The 15,522-nt window shown below is 44.2% G+C and overlaps 22 non-coding genes across 22 annotated transcripts; all 22 read right to left on the reverse strand.

Annotated features, from left to right (window-relative positions):
- Positions 1-19: 19 nt before the first annotated feature.
- Positions 20-92, reverse strand: trnav-aac (transfer RNA valine (anticodon AAC)). Its single transcript has one exon. It is a non-coding gene; the product is annotated as a tRNA-Val (tRNA).
- A 783-nt stretch (positions 93-875) lies between these two features.
- Positions 876-948, reverse strand: trnav-cac (transfer RNA valine (anticodon CAC)). The gene has a single exon. It is a non-coding gene; the product is annotated as a tRNA-Val (tRNA).
- Positions 949-1,927: 979 nt separating this feature from the next.
- On the reverse strand, positions 1,928-2,000 carry trnav-cac (transfer RNA valine (anticodon CAC)). The gene has a single exon. It is a non-coding gene; the product is annotated as a tRNA-Val (tRNA).
- A 126-nt stretch (positions 2,001-2,126) lies between these two features.
- Positions 2,127-2,199, reverse strand: trnav-aac (transfer RNA valine (anticodon AAC)). The gene has a single exon. It is a non-coding gene; the product is annotated as a tRNA-Val (tRNA).
- Positions 2,200-2,982: 783 nt separating this feature from the next.
- On the reverse strand, positions 2,983-3,055 carry trnav-cac (transfer RNA valine (anticodon CAC)). The gene has a single exon. It is a non-coding gene; the product is annotated as a tRNA-Val (tRNA).
- Positions 3,056-3,372: 317 nt separating this feature from the next.
- On the reverse strand, positions 3,373-3,445 carry trnav-aac (transfer RNA valine (anticodon AAC)). The gene has a single exon. It is a non-coding gene; the product is annotated as a tRNA-Val (tRNA).
- A 783-nt stretch (positions 3,446-4,228) lies between these two features.
- trnav-cac (transfer RNA valine (anticodon CAC)) lies at positions 4,229-4,301 on the reverse strand. Its single transcript has one exon. It is a non-coding gene; the product is annotated as a tRNA-Val (tRNA).
- A 979-nt stretch (positions 4,302-5,280) lies between these two features.
- On the reverse strand, positions 5,281-5,353 carry trnav-cac (transfer RNA valine (anticodon CAC)). Its single transcript has one exon. It is a non-coding gene; the product is annotated as a tRNA-Val (tRNA).
- Positions 5,354-5,479: 126 nt separating this feature from the next.
- On the reverse strand, positions 5,480-5,552 carry trnav-aac (transfer RNA valine (anticodon AAC)). The gene has a single exon. It is a non-coding gene; the product is annotated as a tRNA-Val (tRNA).
- A 783-nt stretch (positions 5,553-6,335) lies between these two features.
- On the reverse strand, positions 6,336-6,408 carry trnav-cac (transfer RNA valine (anticodon CAC)). The gene has a single exon. It is a non-coding gene; the product is annotated as a tRNA-Val (tRNA).
- Positions 6,409-6,534: 126 nt separating this feature from the next.
- trnav-aac (transfer RNA valine (anticodon AAC)) lies at positions 6,535-6,607 on the reverse strand. The gene has a single exon. It is a non-coding gene; the product is annotated as a tRNA-Val (tRNA).
- Positions 6,608-7,390: 783 nt separating this feature from the next.
- trnav-cac (transfer RNA valine (anticodon CAC)) lies at positions 7,391-7,463 on the reverse strand. The gene has a single exon. It is a non-coding gene; the product is annotated as a tRNA-Val (tRNA).
- A 317-nt stretch (positions 7,464-7,780) lies between these two features.
- trnav-aac (transfer RNA valine (anticodon AAC)) lies at positions 7,781-7,853 on the reverse strand. Its single transcript has one exon. It is a non-coding gene; the product is annotated as a tRNA-Val (tRNA).
- A 783-nt stretch (positions 7,854-8,636) lies between these two features.
- Positions 8,637-8,709, reverse strand: trnav-cac (transfer RNA valine (anticodon CAC)). The gene has a single exon. It is a non-coding gene; the product is annotated as a tRNA-Val (tRNA).
- A 979-nt stretch (positions 8,710-9,688) lies between these two features.
- On the reverse strand, positions 9,689-9,761 carry trnav-cac (transfer RNA valine (anticodon CAC)). The gene has a single exon. It is a non-coding gene; the product is annotated as a tRNA-Val (tRNA).
- A 126-nt stretch (positions 9,762-9,887) lies between these two features.
- Positions 9,888-9,960, reverse strand: trnav-aac (transfer RNA valine (anticodon AAC)). The gene has a single exon. It is a non-coding gene; the product is annotated as a tRNA-Val (tRNA).
- Positions 9,961-11,795: 1,835 nt separating this feature from the next.
- trnav-cac (transfer RNA valine (anticodon CAC)) lies at positions 11,796-11,868 on the reverse strand. The gene has a single exon. It is a non-coding gene; the product is annotated as a tRNA-Val (tRNA).
- A 317-nt stretch (positions 11,869-12,185) lies between these two features.
- Positions 12,186-12,258, reverse strand: trnav-aac (transfer RNA valine (anticodon AAC)). The gene has a single exon. It is a non-coding gene; the product is annotated as a tRNA-Val (tRNA).
- A 784-nt stretch (positions 12,259-13,042) lies between these two features.
- Positions 13,043-13,115, reverse strand: trnav-cac (transfer RNA valine (anticodon CAC)). The gene has a single exon. It is a non-coding gene; the product is annotated as a tRNA-Val (tRNA).
- A 123-nt stretch (positions 13,116-13,238) lies between these two features.
- On the reverse strand, positions 13,239-13,311 carry trnav-aac (transfer RNA valine (anticodon AAC)). Its single transcript has one exon. It is a non-coding gene; the product is annotated as a tRNA-Val (tRNA).
- A 783-nt stretch (positions 13,312-14,094) lies between these two features.
- trnav-cac (transfer RNA valine (anticodon CAC)) lies at positions 14,095-14,167 on the reverse strand. Its single transcript has one exon. It is a non-coding gene; the product is annotated as a tRNA-Val (tRNA).
- Positions 14,168-14,484: 317 nt separating this feature from the next.
- On the reverse strand, positions 14,485-14,557 carry trnav-aac (transfer RNA valine (anticodon AAC)). The gene has a single exon. It is a non-coding gene; the product is annotated as a tRNA-Val (tRNA).
- Positions 14,558-15,522: the final 965 nt, after the last annotated feature.

Genomic DNA, 15,522 nt, shown 5'->3' on the forward strand with positions numbered 1-15,522 from the left:
ACCCACGAAAGAGAAACACTGTTTCTGCTCGGTTTCGAACCGAGGACCTTTCGCGTGTTAGGCGAACGTGATGACCACTACACTACAGAAACTTGATTACAATCCACCGTTCTTTTAACTCGGCTTGGCAGAAGGCCTTTGTAGTGTTGTCGAAGAAAGCAACAGATTCCTACTTAAGCAATTTTGGAAAAAGCCACCAGCTGTTACCACCAAGTTTCGAACTGGGGACCTTTCGCATGCGGCAAACGTGACAACCACTACACTATGGAATCCTTCGCAGAGAAGACTGCCAGCAATCTCCTGGTGATCGCTTGTGGAAGAGCGAACTAAGGAAAAGATAATTAAACACCTCACCTGACTTTGCAAACATTTCATGTTTTCCCACAAAAGAGAAACTCTGTTTCTGCTCGGTAAATCCACTTGGCAGAAGGCATTTGTAGTGTTTACGAAGAAAGCAGTAGATCCCTACTTAAACAATTTTGGAAAAAGCCAACAGCTGTTTCAAAACAGTTTCAAACTGGGGCCCTTTTGTGAGTGAGGTGAACGTGATAACCATTACACTACAGAAACTTGTGCAGAGAAGACAGCCAGCAATCTCGTGGTGATTGCTTGTTGAAAAACCTATAAAGGAAAAGATTACTAAATCTCTCGTCTGACGATGCAAACAATTAATGTTTTACGTCCAAGGCAAAAAGCTGTTTCCGCTCAGTTTGGAACCGAGGACCTTTCGCGTGTAAAGCGAACGTGATGACCACTACAGAAACCTGACGGGGAGCCTCTCTTCTTTTAACACTACTTGGCAGAAGAGGCCTTTGTAGTGTTGACTAAGAATGCAGCAGAGCCTGGCTTAAGCAATTTTGGAAAAAGCCAGTAGCTGTTTCCACCCAGTTTCGAACTGGGGACCTTTTGCGTGTGAGGCGAACGTGATAACCACTACACTATGGAAACTTGAAAGTACACAGCCAGCAATCTCCTGGTGATCGCTTGCTGTAAAACGAATAAAGGAAAAGATAACTAAATCCCTCCCCTGACTTTGCAAACAGTTCATGTTTACCCACGAAAGAGAAACACTGTTTCTGCTCGGTTTCGATCCGTGGACATTTCGCGTGTTAGGCGAACGTGATGACCACTACACTACAGAAACTTGATTGTGATCCACCGTTCTTTTAACTCGGCTTGGCAGAAGGCCTTTGTAGTGTTGACGAAGAAAGCAACAGATCCCTACTTAAGCAATTTTGGAAAAAGCCACCAGCTGTTGCCACCCAGTTTCGAACTGGGGACCTTTCGCATGAGGCGAACGTGACAACCACTACACTATGGAATCCCGTGCAGAGATGACTGCCAGCAATCTCCTGGTGATCGCTTGTGGAAGAGCGAACTAAGGAAAAGATAATTAAACACCTCACCTGACTTTGTAAACATTTCATGTTTTCCCACAAAAGAGAAACACTGTCTCTGCTCGGTAAATCCACTTGGCAGAAGGCAATTGTATTGTTTACGAAGAAAGCAGTAGATCCCCACTTAAACAATTTTGGAAAAAGCCAACAGCTGTTTCAGCACAGTTTTAAACTGGGGACCTTTCGTATGTGAGGTGAATGTGATAACCATTACACTACAGAAACTTATCCAGAGAAGACAGCCAGCAATCTCGTGGTGATCGCTTGTTGAAAAACCTATAAAGGAAAAGATTACTAAATCTCTCGTCTGACGATGCAAACAATTAATGTTTTACGTCCAAGGCAAAAAGCTGTTTCCGCTCAGTTTGGAACCGAGGACCTTTCGCGTGTAAAGCGAACGTGATGACCACTACAGAAACCTGACGGGGAGGCTCTCTTCTTTTAACACTACTTGGCAGAAGAGGTCTTTGTAGTGTTGACTAAGAATGCATCAGAGCCTGGTTTAAGTAATTTTGGAAAAAGCCAGTAGCTGTTTCCACCCAGTTTCGAACTGGGGACCTTTCGCGTGTGAGGCGAACGTGATAACCACTACACTATGGAAACTTGCAAAAAGTACACAGCCAGCAATCTCCTGGTGATCGCTGGCTGTAAAACGAATAAAGGAAAAGATAACTAAATCCCTCCCCTGACTTTGCAAACAGTTCATGTTTACCCACGAAAGAGAAACACTGTTTCTGCTCGGTTTCGAACCGAGGACCTTTCGCATGTTGGGCGAACGTGATGACCACTACACTACAGAAACTTGATTGTGATCCACCGTTCTTTTAACTCGGCTTGGCAGAAGGCCTTTGTAGTGTTGACAAAGAAAGCAACAGATCCCTACTTAAGCAATTTTGGAAAAAGCCACCAGCTGTTGCCACCCAGTTTCGAACTGGGGACTTTTCGCATGAGGCGAACGTGACAACCACTACACTATGGAATCCCGTGCAGAGATGACTGCCAGCAATCTCCTGGTGATCGCTTGTGGAAGAGCGAACTAAGGAAAAGATAATTAAACACCTCACCTGACTTTGTAAACATTTCATGTTTTCCCACAAAAGAGAAACACTGTCTCTGCTCGGTAAATCCACTTGGCAGAAGGCAATTGTATTGTTTACGAAGAAAGCAGTAGATCCCCACTTAAACAATTTTGGAAAAAGCCAACAGCTGTTTCAGCACAGTTTTAAACTGGGGACCTTTCGTATGTGAGGTGAATGTGATAACCATTACACTACAGAAACTTGTGCAGAGAAGACAGCCAGCAATCTCGTGGTGATCGCTTGTTGAAAAACCTATAAAGGAAAAGATTACTAAATCTCTCGTCTGACGATGCAAACAATTAATGTTTTACGTCCAAGGCAAAAAGCTGTTTCCGCTCAGTTTGGAACCGAGGACCTTTCGCGTGTAAAGCGAACGTGATGACCACTACAGAAACCTGACGGGGAGGCTCTCTTCTTTTACCACTACTTGGCAGAAGAGGCCTTTGTAGTGTTGACTAAGAATGCATCAGAGCCTGGTTTAAGTAATTTTGGAAAAAGCCAGTAGCTGTTTCCACCCAGTTTCGAACTGGGGACCTTTCGCGTGTGAGGCGAACGTGATAACCACTACACTATGGAAACTTGCAAAAAGTACACAGCCAGCAATCTCCTGGTGATCGCTTGCTGTAAAACGAATAAAGGAAAAGATAACTAAATCCCTCCCCTGACTTTGCAAACAGTTCATGTTTACCCACGAAAGAGAAACACTGTTTCTGCTCGGTTTCGAACCGAGGACCTTTAGGCGAAAGTGATGACCACTACACTATGGAATCCCGTGCAGAGATGACTGCCAGCAATCTCCTGGTGATCGCTTGCTGTAAAACGAATAAAGGAAAAGATAACTAAATCCCTCCCCTGACTTTGCAAACAGTTCATGTTTACCCACGAAAGAGAAACACTGTTTCTGCTCGGTTTCGAACCGAGGACCTTTCGCGTGTTAGGCGAACGTGATGACCACTACACTACAGAAACTTGATTACAATCCACCGTTCTTTTAACTCGGCTTGGCAGAAGGCCTTTGTAGTGTTGTCGAAGAAAGCAACAGATTCCTACTTAAGCAATTTTGGAAAAAGCCACCAGCTGTTACCACGAAGTTTCGAACTGGGGACCTTTCGCATGCGGCAAACGTGACAACCACTACACTATGGAATCCTTCGCAGAGAAGACTGCCAGCAATCTCCTGGTGATCGCTTGTGGAAGAGCGAACTAAGGAAAAGATAATTAAACACCTCACCTGACTTTGCAAACATTTCATGTTTTCCCACAAAAGAGAAACTCTGTTTCTGCTCGGTAAATCCACTTGGCAGAAGGCATTTGTAGTGTTTACGAAGAAAGCAGTAGATCCCTACTTAAACAATTTTGGAAAAAGCCAACAGCTGTTTCAAAACAGTTTCAAACTGGGGCCCTTTTGTGAGTGAGGTGAACGTGATAACCATTACACTACAGAAACTTGTGCAGAGAAGACAGCCAGCAATCTCGTGGTGATTGCTTGTTGAAAAACCTATAAAGGAAAAGATTACTAAATCTCTCGTCTGACGATGCAAACAATTAATGTTTTACGTCCAAGGCAAAAAGCTGTTTCCGCTCAGTTTGGAACCGAGGACCTTTCGCGTGTAAAGCGAACGTGATGACCACTACAGAAACCTGACGGGGAGCCTCTCTTCTTTTAACACTACTTGGCAGAAGAGGCCTTTGTAGTGTTGACTAAGAATGCAGCAGAGCCTGGCTTAAGCAATTTTGGAAAAAGCCAGTAGCTGTTTCCACCCAGTTTCGAACTGGGGACCTTTTGCGTGTGAGGCGAACGTGATAACCACTACACTATGGAAACTTGAAAGTACACAGCCAGCAATCTCCTGGTGATCGCTTGCTGTAAAACGAATAAAGGAAAAGATAACTAAATCCCTCCCCTGACTTTGCAAACAGTTCATGTTTACCCACGAAAGAGAAACACTGTTTCTGCTCGGTTTCGATCCGTGGACATTTCGCGTGTTAGGCGAACGTGATGACCACTACACTACAGAAACTTGATTGTGATCCACCGTTCTTTTAACTCGGCTTGGCAGAAGGCCTTTGTAGTGTTGACGAAGAAAGCAACAGATCCCTACTTAAGCAATTTTGGAAAAAGCCACCAGCTGTTGCCACCCAGTTTCGAACTGGGGACCTTTCGCATGAGGCGAACGTGACAACCACTACACTATGGAATCCCGTGCAGAGATGACTGCCAGCAATCTCCTGGTGATCGCTTGTGGAAGAGCGAACTAAGGAAAAGATAATTAAACACCTCACCTGACTTTGTAAACATTTCATGTTTTCCCACAAAAGAGAAACACTGTCTCTGCTCGGTAAATCCACTTGGCAGAAGGCAATTGTATTGTTTACGAAGAAAGCAGTAGATCCCCACTTAAACAATTTTGGAAAAAGCCAACAGCTGTTTCAGCACAGTTTTAAACTGGGGACCTTTCGTATGTGAGGTGAATGTGATAACCATTACACTACAGAAACTTATCCAGAGAAGACAGCCAGCAATCTCGTGGTGATCGCTTGTTGAAAAACCTATAAAGGAAAAGATTACTAAATCTCTCGTCTGACGATGCAAACAATTAATGTTTTACGTCCAAGGCAAAAAGCTGTTTCCGCTCAGTTTGGAACCGAGGACCTTTCGCGTGTAAAGCGAACGTGATGACCACTACAGAAACCTGACGGGGAGGCTCTCTTCTTTTAACACTACTTGGCAGAAGAGGTCTTTGTAGTGTTGACTAAGAATGCATCAGAGCCTGGTTTAAGTAATTTTGGAAAAAGCCAGTAGCTGTTTCCACCCAGTTTCGAACTGGGGACCTTTCGCGTGTGAGGCGAACGTGATAACCACTACACTATGGAAACTTGCAAAAAGTACACAGCCAGCAATCTCCTGGTGATCGCTGGCTGTAAAACGAATAAAGGAAAAGATAACTAAATCCCTCCCCTGACTTTGCAAACAGTTCATGTTTACCCACGAAAGAGAAACACTGTTTCTGCTCGGTTTCGAACCGAGGACCTTTCGCATGTTGGGCGAACGTGATGACCACTACACTACAGAAACTTGATTACGATCCACCGTTCTTTTAACTCGGCTTTGCAGAAGGCCTTTGTAGTGTTGACGAAGAAAGCAACAGATCCCTACTTAAGCAATTTTGGAAAAAGCCACCAGCTGTTACCACCAAGTTTCGAACTGGGGACCTTTCGCATGCGGCAAACGTGACAACCACTACACTATGGAATCCTTCGCAGAGAAGACTGCCAGCAATCTCCTGGTGATCGCTTGTGGAAGAGCGAACTAAGGAAAAGATAATTAAACACCTCACCTGACTTTGCAAACATTTCATGTTTTCCCACAAAAGAGAAACTCTGTTTCTGCTCGGTAAATCCACTTGGCAGAAGGCATTTGTAGTGTTTACGAAGAAAGCAGTAGATCCCTACTTAAACAATTTTGGAAAAAGCCAACAGCTGTTTCAAAACAGTTTCAAACTGGGGCCCTTTTGTGAGTGAGGTGAACGTGATAACCATTACACTACAGAAACTTGTGCAGAGAAGACAGCCAGCAATCTCGTGGTGATTGCTTGTTGAAAAACCTATAAAGGAAAAGATTACTAAATCTCTCGTCTGACGATGCAAACAATTAATGTTTTACGTCCAAGGCAAAAAGCTGTTTCCGCTCAGTTTGGAACCGAGGACCTTTCGCGTGTAAAGCGAACGTGATGACCACTACAGAAACCTGACGGGGAGGCTCTCTTCTTTTAACACTACTTGGCAGAAGAGGTCTTTGTAGTGTTGACTAAGAATGCATCAGAGCCTGGTTTAAGTAATTTTGGAAAAAGCCAGTAGCTGTTTCCACCCAGTTTCGAACTGGGGACCTTTCGCGTGTGAGGCGAACGTGATAACCACTACACTATGGAAACTTGCAAAAAGTACACAGCCAGCAATCTCCTGGTGATCGCTGGCTGTAAAACGAATAAAGGAAAAGATAACTAAATCCCTCCCCTGACTTTGCAAACAGTTCATGTTTACCCACGAAAGAGAAACACTGTTTCTGCTCGGTTTCGAACCGAGGACCTTTCGCATGTTGGGCGAACGTGATGACCACTACACTACAGAAACTTGATTGTGATCCACCGTTCTTTTAACTCGGCTTGGCAGAAGGCCTTTGTAGTGTTGACAAAGAAAGCAACAGATCCCTACTTAAGCAATTTTGGAAAAAGCCACCAGCTGTTGCCACCCAGTTTCGAACTGGGGACTTTTCGCATGAGGCGAACGTGACAACCACTACACTATGGAATCCCGTGCAGAGATGACTGCCAGCAATCTCCTGGTGATCGCTTGTGGAAGAGCGAACTAAGGAAAAGATAATTAAACACCTCACCTGACTTTGTAAACATTTCATGTTTTCCCACAAAAGAGAAACACTGTCTCTGCTCGGTAAATCCACTTGGCAGAAGGCAATTGTATTGTTTACGAAGAAAGCAGTAGATCCCCACTTAAACAATTTTGGAAAAAGCCAACAGCTGTTTCAGCACAGTTTTAAACTGGGGACCTTTCGTATGTGAGGTGAATGTGATAACCATTACACTACAGAAACTTGTGCAGAGAAGACAGCCAGCAATCTCGTGGTGATCGCTTGTTGAAAAACCTATAAAGGAAAAGATTACTAAATCTCTCGTCTGACGATGCAAACAATTAATGTTTTACGTCCAAGGCAAAAAGCTGTTTCCGCTCAGTTTGGAACCGAGGACCTTTCGCGTGTAAAGCGAACGTGATGACCACTACAGAAACCTGACGGGGAGGCTCTCTTCTTTTACCACTACTTGGCAGAAGAGGCCTTTGTAGTGTTGACTAAGAATGCATCAGAGCCTGGTTTAAGTAATTTTGGAAAAAGCCAGTAGCTGTTTCCACCCAGTTTCGAACTGGGGACCTTTCGCGTGTGAGGCGAACGTGATAACCACTACACTATGGAAACTTGCAAAAAGTACACAGCCAGCAATCTCCTGGTGATCGCTTGCTGTAAAACGAATAAAGGAAAAGATAACTAAATCCCTCCCCTGACTTTGCAAACAGTTCATGTTTACCCACGAAAGAGAAACACTGTTTCTGCTCGGTTTCGAACCGAGGACCTTTAGGCGAAAGTGATGACCACTACACTATGGAATCCCGTGCAGAGATGACTGCCAGCAATCTCCTGGTGATCGCTTGCTGTAAAACGAATAAAGGAAAAGATAACTAAATCCCTCCCCTGACTTTGCAAACAGTTCATGTTTACCCACGAAAGAGAAACACTGTTTCTGCTCGGTTTCGAACCGAGGACCTTTCGCGTGTTAGGCGAACGTGATGACCACTACACTACAGAAACTTGATTACAATCCACCGTTCTTTTAACTCGGCTTGGCAGAAGGCCTTTGTAGTGTTGTCGAAGAAAGCAACAGATTCCTACTTAAGCAATTTTGGAAAAAGCCACCAGCTGTTACCACCAAGTTTCGAACTGGGGACCTTTCGCATGCGGCAAACGTGACAACCACTACACTATGGAATCCTTCGCAGAGAAGACTGCCAGCAATCTCCTGGTGATCGCTTGTGGAAGAGCGAACTAAGGAAAAGATAATTAAACACCTCACCTGACTTTGCAAACATTTCATGTTTTCCCACAAAAGAGAAACTCTGTTTCTGCTCGGTAAATCCACTTGGCAGAAGGCATTTGTAGTGTTTACGAAGAAAGCAGTAGATCCCTACTTAAACAATTTTGGAAAAAGCCAACAGCTGTTTCAAAACAGTTTCAAACTGGGGCCCTTTTGTGAGTGAGGTGAACGTGATAACCATTACACTACAGAAACTTGTGCAGAGAAGACAGCCAGCAATCTCGTGGTGATTGCTTGTTGAAAAACCTATAAAGGAAAAGATTACTAAATCTCTCGTCTGACGATGCAAACAATTAATGTTTTACGTCCAAGGCAAAAAGCTGTTTCCGCTCAGTTTGGAACCGAGGACCTTTCGCGTGTAAAGCGAACGTGATGACCACTACAGAAACCTGACGGGGAGCCTCTCTTCTTTTAACACTACTTGGCAGAAGAGGCCTTTGTAGTGTTGACTAAGAATGCAGCAGAGCCTGGCTTAAGCAATTTTGGAAAAAGCCAGTAGCTGTTTCCACCCAGTTTCGAACTGGGGACCTTTTGCGTGTGAGGCGAACGTGATAACCACTACACTATGGAAACTTGAAAGTACACAGCCAGCAATCTCCTGGTGATCGCTTGCTGTAAAACGAATAAAGGAAAAGATAACTAAATCCCTCCCCTGACTTTGCAAACAGTTCATGTTTACCCACGAAAGAGAAACACTGTTTCTGCTCGGTTTCGATCCGTGGACATTTCGCGTGTTAGGCGAACGTGATGACCACTACACTACAGAAACTTGATTGTGATCCACCGTTCTTTTAACTCGGCTTGGCAGAAGGCCTTTGTAGTGTTGACGAAGAAAGCAACAGATCCCTACTTAAGCAATTTTGGAAAAAGCCACCAGCTGTTGCCACCCAGTTTCGAACTGGGGACCTTTCGCATGAGGCGAACGTGACAACCACTACACTATGGAATCCCGTGCAGAGATGACTGCCAGCAATCTCCTGGTGATCGCTTGTGGAAGAGCGAACTAAGGAAAAGATAATTAAACACCTCACCTGACTTTGTAAACATTTCATGTTTTCCCACAAAAGAGAAACACTGTCTCTGCTCGGTAAATCCACTTGGCAGAAGGCAATTGTATTGTTTACGAAGAAAGCAGTAGATCCCCACTTAAACAATTTTGGAAAAAGCCAACAGCTGTTTCAGCACAGTTTTAAACTGGGGACCTTTCGTATGTGAGGTGAATGTGATAACCATTACACTACAGAAACTTATCCAGAGAAGACAGCCAGCAATCTCGTGGTGATCGCTTGTTGAAAAACCTATAAAGGAAAAGATTACTAAATCTCTCGTCTGACGATGCAAACAATTAATGTTTTACGTCCAAGGCAAAAAGCTGTTTCCGCTCAGTTTGGAACCGAGGACCTTTCGCGTGTAAAGCGAACGTGATGACCACTACAGAAACCTGACGGGGAGGCTCTCTTCTTTTAACACTACTTGGCAGAAGAGGTCTTTGTAGTGTTGACTAAGAATGCATCAGAGCCTGGTTTAAGTAATTTTGGAAAAAGCCAGTAGCTGTTTCCACCCAGTTTCGAACTGGGGACCTTTCGCGTGTGAGGCGAACGTGATAACCACTACACTATGGAAACTTGCAAAAAGTACACAGCCAGCAATCTCCTGGTGATCGCTGGCTGTAAAACGAATAAAGGAAAAGATAACTAAATCCCTCCCCTGACTTTGCAAACAGTTCATGTTTACCCACGAAAGAGAAACACTGTTTCTGCTCGGTTTCGAACCGAGGACCTTTCGCATGTTGGGCGAACGTGATGACCACTACACTACAGAAACTTGATTACGATCCACCGTTCTTTTAACTCGGCTTTGCAGAAGGCCTTTGTAGTGTTGACGAAGAAAGCAACAGATCCCTACTTAAGCAATTTTGGAAAAAGCCACCAGCTGTTACCACCAAGTTTCGAACTGGGGACCTTTCGCATGCGGCAAACGTGACAACCACTACACTATGGAATCCTTCGCAGAGAAGACTGCCAGCAATCTCCTGGTGATCGCTTGTGGAAGAGCGAACTAAGGAAAAGATAATTAAACACCTCACCTGACTTTGCAAACATTTCATGTTTTCCCACAAAAGAGAAACTCTGTTTCTGCTCGGTAAATCCACTTGGCAGAAGGCATTTGTAGTGTTTACGAAGAAAGCAGTAGATCCCTACTTAAACAATTTTGGAAAAAGCCAACAGCTGTTTCAAAACAGTTTCAAACTGGGGCCCTTTTGTGAGTGAGGTGAACGTGATAACCATTACACTACAGAAACTTGTGCAGAGAAGACAGCCAGCAATCTCGTGGTGATTGCTTGTTGAAAAACCTATAAAGGAAAAGATTACTAAATCTCTCGTCTGACGATGCAAACAATTAATGTTTTACGTCCAAGGCAAAAAGCTGTTTCCGCTCAGTTTGGAACCGAGGACCTTTCGCGTGTAAAGCGAACGTGATGACCACTACAGAAACCTGACGGGGAGCCTCTCTTCTTTTAACACTACTTGGCAGAAGAGGCCTTTGTAGTGTTGACTAAGAATGCAGCAGAGCCTGGTTTAAGCAATTTTGGAAAAAGCCAGTAGCTGTTTTCACCCAGTTTCGAACTGGGGACCTTTTGCGTGTGAGGCGAACGTGATAACCACTACACTATGGAAACTTGAAAGTACACAGCCAGCAATCTCCTGGTGATCGCTTGCTGTAAAACGAATAAAGGAAAAGATAACTAAATCCCTCCCCTGACTTTGCAAACAGTTCATGTTTACCCACGAAAGAGAAACACTGTTTCTGCTCGGTTTCGATCCGTGGACATTTCGCGTGTTAGGCGAACGTGATGACCACTACACTACAGAAACTTGATTGTGATCCACCGTTCTTTTAACTCGGCTTGGCAGAAGGCCTTTGTAGTGTTGACGAAGAAAGCAACAGATCCCTACTTAAGCAATTTTGGAAAAAGCCACCAGCTGTTGCCACCCAGTTTCGAACTGGGGACCTTTCGCATGAGGCGAACGTGACAACTACTACACTATGGAATCCCGTGCAGAGATGACTGCCAGCAATCTCCTGGTGATCGCTTGTGGAAGAGCGAACTAAGGAAAAGATAATTAAACACCTCACCTGACTTTGTAAACATTTCATGTTTTCCCACAAAAGAGAAACACTGTCTCTGCTCGGTAAATCCACTTGGCAGAAGGCAATTGTATTGTTTACGAAGAAAGCAGTAGATCCCCACTTAAACAATTTTGGAAAAAGCCAACAGCTGTTTCAGCACAGTTTTAAACTGGGGACCTTTCGTATGTGAGGTGAATGTGATAACCATTACACTACAGAAACTTATCCAGAGAAGACAGCCAGCAATCTCGTGGTGATCGCTTGTTGAAAAACCTATAAAGGAAAAGATTACTAAATCTCTCGTCTGACGATGCAAACAATTAATGTTTTACGTCCAAGGCAAAAAGCTGTTTCCGCTCAGTTTGGAACCGAGGACCTTTCGCGTGTAAAGCGAACGTGATGACCACTACAGAAACCTGACGGGGAGCCTCTCTTCTTTTACCACTACTTGGCAGAAGAGGCCTTTGTAGTGTTGACTAAGAATGCATCAGAGCCTGGTTTAAGTAATTTTGGAAAAAGCCAGTAGCTGTTTCCACCCAGTTTCGAACTGGGGACCTTTCGCGTGTGAGGCGAACGTGATAACCACTACACTATGGAAACTTGCAAAAAGTACACAGCCAGCAATCTCCTGGTGATCGCTTGCTGTAAAACGAATAAAGGAAAAGATAACTAAATCCCTCCCCTGACTTTGCAAACAGTTCATGTTTACCCACGAAAGAGAAACACTGTTTCTGCTCGGTTTCGAACCGAGGACCTTTAGGCGAAAGTGATGACCACTACACTATGGAATCCCGTGCAGAGATGACTGCCAGCAATCTACTGGTGATCGCTTGCTGTAAAACGAATAAAGGAAAAGATAACTAAATCCCTCCCCTGACTTTGCAAACAGTTCATGTTTACCCACGAAAGAGAAACACTGTTTCTGCTCGGTTTCGAACCGAGGACCTTTCGCGTGTTAGGCGAACGTGATGACCACTACACTACAGAAACTTGATTATGATCCACCGTTCTTTTAACTCGGCTTTGCAGAAGGCCTTTGTAGTGTTGACGAAGAAAGCAACAGATCCCTACTTAAGCAATTTTGGAAAAAGCCACCAGCTGTTGCCACCCAGTTTCGAACTGGGGACCTTTCGCATGAGGCGAACGTGACAACCACTACACTATGGAATCCCGTGCAGAGATGACTGCCAGCAATCTCCTGGTGATCGCTTGTGGAAGAGCGAACTAAGGAAAAGATAATTAAACACCTCACCTGACTTTGTAAACATTTCATGTTTTCCCACAAAAGAGAAACACTGTCTCTGCTCGGTAAATCCACTTGGAAGAAGGCATTTGTAGTGTTTACGAAGAAAGCAGTAGATCCCTACTTTAAACAATTTTGTAAAAAGCCAACAGCTGTTTCAAAACAGTTTCAAACTGGGGCCCTTTTGTGTGTGAGGTGAACGTGATAACCATTACACTACAGAAACTTGTGCAGAGAAGACAGCCAGCAATCTCGTGGTGATTGCTTGTTGAAAAACCTATAAAGGAAAAGATTACTAAATCTCTCGTCTGACGATGCAAACAATTAATGTTTTACGTCCAAGGCAAAAAGCTGTTTCCGCTCAGTTTGGAACCGAGGACCTTTCGCGTGTAAAGCGAACGTGATGACCACTACAGAAACCTGACGGGGAGCCTCTCTTCTTTTAACACTACTTGGCAGAAGAGGCCTTTGTAGTGTTGACTAAGAATGCAGCAGAGCCTGGCTTAAGCAATTTTGGAAAAAGCCAGTAGCTGTTTCCACCCAGTTTCGAACTGGGGACCTTTTGCGTGTGAGGCGAACGTGATAACCACTACACTATGGAAACTTGAAAGTACACAGCCAGCAATCTCCTGGTGATCGCTTGCTGTAAAACGAATAAAGGAAAAGATAACTAAATCCCTCCCCTGACTTTGCAAACAGTTCATGTTTACCCACGAAAGAGAAACACTGTTTCTGCTCGGTTTCGAACCGAGGACCTTTCGCATGTTGGGCGAACGTGATGACCACTACACTACAGAAACTTGATTGTGATCCACCGTTCTTTTAACTCGGCTTGGCAGAAGGCCTTTGTAGTGTTGACAAAGAAAGCAACAGATCCCTACTTAAGCAATTTTGGAAAAAGCCACCAGCTGTTGCCACCCAGTTTCGAACTGGGGACTTTTCGCATGAGGCGAACGTGACAACCACTACACTATGGAATCCCGTGCAGAGATGACTGCCAGCAATCTCCTGGTGATCGCTTGTGGAAGAGCGAACTAAGGAAAAGATAATTAAACACCTCACCTGACTTTGTAAACATTTCATGTTTTCCCACAAAAGAGAAACACTGTCTCTGCTCGGTAAATCCACTTGGCAGAAGGCAATTGTATTGTTTACGAAGAAAGCAGTAGATCCCCACTTAAACAATTTTGGAAAAAGCCAACAGCTGTTTCAGCACAGTTTTAAACTGGGGACCTTTCGTATGTGAGGTGAATGTGATAACCATTACACTACAGAAACTTGTGCAGAGAAGACAGCCAGCAATCTCGTGGTGATCGCTTGTTGAAAAACCTATAAAGGAAAAGATTACTAAATCTCTCGTCTGACGATGCAAACAATTAATGTTTTACGTCCAAGGCAAAAAGCTGTTTCCGCTCAGTTTGGAACCGAGGACCTTTCGCGTGTAAAGCGAACGTGATGACCACTACAGAAACCTGACGGGGAGGCTCTCTTCTTTTACCACTACTTGGCAGAAGAGGCCTTTGTAGTGTTGACTAAGAATGCATCAGAGCCTGGTTTAAGTAATTTTGGAAAAAGCCAGTAGCTGTTTCCACCCAGTTTCGAACTGGGGACCTTTCGCGTGTGAGGCGAACGTGATAACCACTACACTATGGAAACTTGCAAAAAGTACACAGCCAGCAATCTCCTGGTGATCGCTTGCTGTAAAACGAATAAAGGAAAAGATAACTAAATCCCTCCCCTGACTTTGCAAACAGTTCATGTTTACCCACGAAAGAGAAACACTGTTTCTGCTCGGTTTCGAACCGAGGACCTTTAGGCGAAAGTGATGACCACTACACTATGGAATCCCGTGCAGAGATGACTGCCAGCAATCTCCTGGTGATCGCTTGCTGTAAAACGAATAAAGGAAAAGATAACTAAATCCCTCCCCTGACTTTGCAAACAGTTCATGTTTACCCACGAAAGAGAAACACTGTTTCTGCTCGGTTTCGAACCGAGGACCTTTCGCGTGTTAGGCGAACGTGATGACCACTACACTACAGAAACTTGATTACAATCCACCGTTCTTTTAACTCGGCTTGGCAGAAGGCCTTTGTAGTGTTGTCGAAGAAAGCAACAGATTCCTACTTAAGCAATTTTGGAAAAAGCCACCAGCTGTTACCACCAAGTTTCGAACTGGGGACCTTTCGCATGCGGCAAACGTGACAACCACTACACTATGGAATCCTTCGCAGAGAAGACTGCCAGCAATCTCCTGGTGATCGCTTGTGGAAGAGCGAACTAAGGAAAAGATAATTAAACACCTCACCTGACTTTGTAAACATTTCATGTTTTCCCACAAAAGAGAAACACTGTCTCTGCTCGGTAAATCCACTTGGCAGAAGGCAATTGTATTGTTTACGAAGAAAGCAGTAGATCCCCACTTAAACAATTTTGGAAAAAGCCAACAGCTGTTTCAGCACAGTTTTAAACTGGGGACCTTTCGTATGTGAGGTGAATGTGATAACCATTACACTACAGAAACTTGTGCAGAGAAGACAGCCAGCAATCTCGTGGTGATCGCTTGTTGAAAAACCTATAAAGGAAAAGATTACTAAATCTCTTGTCTGACGATGCAAACAATTAATGTTTTACGTCCAAGGCAAAAAGCTGTTTCCGCTCAGTTTGGAACCGAGGACCTTTCGCGTGTAAAGCGAACGTGATGACCACTACAGAAACCTGACGGGGAGCCTCTCTTCTTTTAACACTACTTGGCAGAAGAGGCCTTTGTAGTGTTGACTAAGAATGCAGCAGAGCCTGGCTTAAGCAATTTTGGAAAAAGCCAGTAGCTGTTTCCACCCAATTTTGAACTGGGGACCTTTCGCGTGTGAGGCGAACGTGATAACCACTACACTATGGAAACTTGAAAGTACACAGCCAGCAATCTCCTGGTGATCGCTTGCTGTAAAACGAATAAAGGAAAAGATAACTAAATCCCTCCCCTGACTTTGCAAACAGTTCATGTTTACCCA

The sequence above is a fragment of the Garra rufa genome, chromosome 1, assembly GCF_049309525.1.
Source record: "Garra rufa chromosome 1, GarRuf1.0, whole genome shotgun sequence".
NCBI classification, from domain to species: domain Eukaryota; kingdom Metazoa; phylum Chordata; class Actinopteri; order Cypriniformes; family Cyprinidae; genus Garra; species Garra rufa.